Here is a 3,613-nt window from a genome sequence, read left to right as displayed (position 1 = left end):
TGGCAGAGGATCTCACACGACACTACTTGTGACTACTTTTAGGAAGACTCTCCGGTAGGATGTTCCTCACCCACAACCACGTCAGATGCCCCGAGAAAGGGTAAGGTCACGTTACGATTCACGCAATTTAGGTTAGAGCTAGTTGTTCTAACTGTAAACTCAGGTCTAATGGCACTAGGAACTCTTTGAACCACCATGAAGTAGTTACACGTATCTCCGTGCCCTTCCATCAAGACCAACTGGGGTCTTGTCGTTCATGCGTGTGAGCACTTCTCAGGATCTGGTTCCTCGAAGACATAAGACCTCGGAGTCTTTAGCTCTGGCTTTCCCATTTTGTTAGCTCAGTTGTGCTCCACTCCCGATTTGAAGGGTGTACTCCTCGATGCGACGGGTCAACCGCGCCGGCCCTTTCACTGTTCCCAATTGTGAGCAAGGGAAGAAGTTTATTTTGACCACGGACAAAACCTCGTTGGTTGCACGCATTGATAAAGCTTCTGGCAATTAAAACCTCCGGGACTTCCCTCTAGCCCCACTTTCGGCGAAAAAATCACAGTACACAGGCCTAGTATATCTGAACAGGACAACTTACACCCTGTTCAGCGCAATTTAATTCAGAGCTGGATGTAGCCTACTTCGGTTGACCCCAATCACCAAGATAGGGTTATGGATCAGTATTGCCCACTAAAATACGCACGACATAGAGCCATTGCGGTACCAAAAATAAGGTCGTAGGGTTGTTCACAACCTGGGTGAGCGCTTTACAACTTGTACTACCAGGTTTCACGCCCCCTTAAGGAATGCCTGTATTTACGTCGTAGACTCCCTTGGAGTCAGAGCATTCCTCACCCAAGATGGAATATCATCTATCCGCGAATCGACTAGCGACGCCTATCCATCGTAGGTCAAGATAAGAGCTCCTACGAACTAGGTACGATATGAATTGCGCCCTAAGCCACAAGACCGCGCTCAGAGTACATCGTTAAACCCAACGGTTGCTCTACAGTTCGCGGTGAACAAATTGTGAGTGTCAATCCCGCGTCCCATGAGTATTGGGCATCTTTGTCATTGCGACAAGTCCACGGAAGTACGCACTGCTGAACCGCGCGAACCTGTCTCTTAGATGCACAGCCTCCGATGCGATGGCCCAGTAACAGAGAGAGGGGCACCCGTCGGTCTGGAGGAATTTCCGAGACTATATTGCAAAGTGAGACGTCATGGGCCACGCGCTGCCTTTTTCTCATGCGCGTTTAACTTGGTTCCTGGATGGTGTCAGCCCAACGGAAGACAGTCTCGTAGCTACAGGAAAGTGTTCCCGACGGGCGGAGTGCCCTATTAGTTAGACGACCGCCGTATCCAGGAGAATCTCTTAACACTTGGTCATAGTTAGAATGAGCGCGTCCCCCTCAAGCTATCTACAACGACCCTGATAGGAGTTCTATATGTGCGCGTGAATCTAAACAAACGGCGTGGCTCCAAGCGCCACTTCCTAGAAACGCGTTGCGTGTGCACTTCATAACTGCATTCACGAAGGTCGACGCAGTGAGCTCTTTCCACATTGTATGAATAGGGCACGCTCGTATGATCAAAGTTCCAAAGACCTAGTGGAGACATGCCTGCGCGTCCAGTGCCTCTCTGCCTAGTGGGAATGAACGCCTTGCTTATGATGCGATCATCACGATCGCTATTAACTGCCGGTTGGCATTGCAAGAGTCTCCAGACAACTTAAGGCAGCACGATATGTCCCCACGATAGTCCCGATTACAACCCTACTAAGTAGGCAGTCCGGAGTCCATGGTAGTCTCCGACGGGGTGGAGTCGTAAGCGATTGCCACGCGTTATGCATTAGTAGTTTCCTATCTCCATGCAGGGTTTTTAGATCGGTTAGCGACACTCTAACTCACACTGCCCGGGAAACCCCGTTGAACTGAATCCATATGTGCCACTCAATGAATAGCCACGATTGGAATAAAAAAAGTACTCATTGTAACTCTTATAAAAGCATTTACAATCCAATATGGCCACTGCGGACGGTTGAATCGCTGGCCGACGGCTTATCACCCCCGCCATTGCGTAGGTCGACTAATATTGCGACACGTGGTCAGCGGGCTGCTAATGTCTATTCTCATATAGCCCAGGATATGCTGTCGAAGGGTGATTCCCTGAGACAACCAAACTTACAATATGTCTACCTTGCTGCTTAAAGGGATGTATTAACCGACTGAGACGTACCCGACCAGGCGTCGATTATGAGCAGTGCTGGTACTTCAAAGTACTGACTCGCGAATGGCTGAGTTGGTCCTAGCCATGAGTGGGTGGCCTGTAAATGGCTAACGGTAGTTGGCTGCAGTACAACAAATTCGAACCCCAGACTTGTACCAGACTCCAGACAACACACCTACGCTGCCGTGTATCCAATGGTTGAAGCGGGAGCTTCCCTACGGTAACTACCAGGGGTGCGATTCTCTATTGAAAGGAAATAGACCCGCGGCCAACCCACGCTCGTTGCGCAATGAGTAGTTAACTTGTAAAGATTCGAGAGGGTCATTCGCTGATTTTTAGAAAAGGGCAGCTAATCGATACAAGTCAATGAGCCATCAATTGTATAAACCTTCTCCGCCCATCTCCAAACTAATTGGATGGTAATACTCCGCTCCCTCTGCTTTCTGCTCGCAAAGACCCCATGCGTACTTCAAGAAAATCTAATCCGCGCTTGTAATAGCGAAGTCGAGACTCCTGCCGTGGGACGCTCTGACCCTGATCGTTGCTGTACCAATCCCATACCCCTGGAAGCGCCAGGCCCGTTATGTGCGCCAAATGCCCCTAATTGTAATAGATTACAGACAAGACTTGTTTAATTATCAACCCAATTCGGTAGCCCAGGCATGCCGATCTAAGGTATCGATTTGTATCGGGATAGAGTACTTAGCTTAGTACAAATTACAAACTCAAATTCCCTCAGTCCGGAGTCCACCCCGCCTAAGAGAGCGTGTCAATAACTCACATAGGCGCGACATGTGACAGTTTAATGACACGGACCTGGTGTCAAGTCTTTAGGCGGTAAGACTTATACACTGCCACGGCAACGCTGCGTTCGTGATATACCATCTACCCTTCATCAGGTTTTTATTCTGCAAGTCATAGGCGGGAGGATCGAGCTACCCGCCATATTCCTCAGGACGCGACCGTTCTATGATCAATTAGCATATAACTCCCAATTACCATCCCTCTCGGCACGTTTGTGCCCCATTGTATAGTAGACCAATATCGTTGTCGGCCTAGGAACCGTTCAAGGGTCACCACCTACAGGTCTCGAATATCCTGATTCCCAGCGAGTAGCTGCAGAAGAATTTATTGGCCGAGTTAACCTATTTATGTAGCTGTTCTTTGCACAGCAGGAGCCCGACGTAAGAGGTCAAATTGGAGCACGCGCCTCCAACGTTCCGTTCCTCGTTTCTCTAGCATGTATCGTACTCAACTTCCTGTGGAGTCTGAAGAAACGTGTGAACATTAGATTATACAGGTTTGTGCCGATGTATTCCTGGTGGACCGGTGGAATTGCCACGAGTTCGACAGAACTTTCCATGTAATTTATCCGTGTGTGTGGGTGCTAAAC

The sequence above is a fragment of the Callorhinchus milii genome, unplaced genomic scaffold, assembly GCF_018977255.1.
Source record: "Callorhinchus milii isolate IMCB2004 unplaced genomic scaffold, IMCB_Cmil_1.0 Scaffold143, whole genome shotgun sequence".
Taxonomy (NCBI): Eukaryota; Metazoa; Chordata; class Chondrichthyes; order Chimaeriformes; family Callorhinchidae; genus Callorhinchus; species Callorhinchus milii.
The sequence above is the reverse complement of the archived record's forward strand: the minus strand, read 5'-3'. Positions refer to the sequence as shown.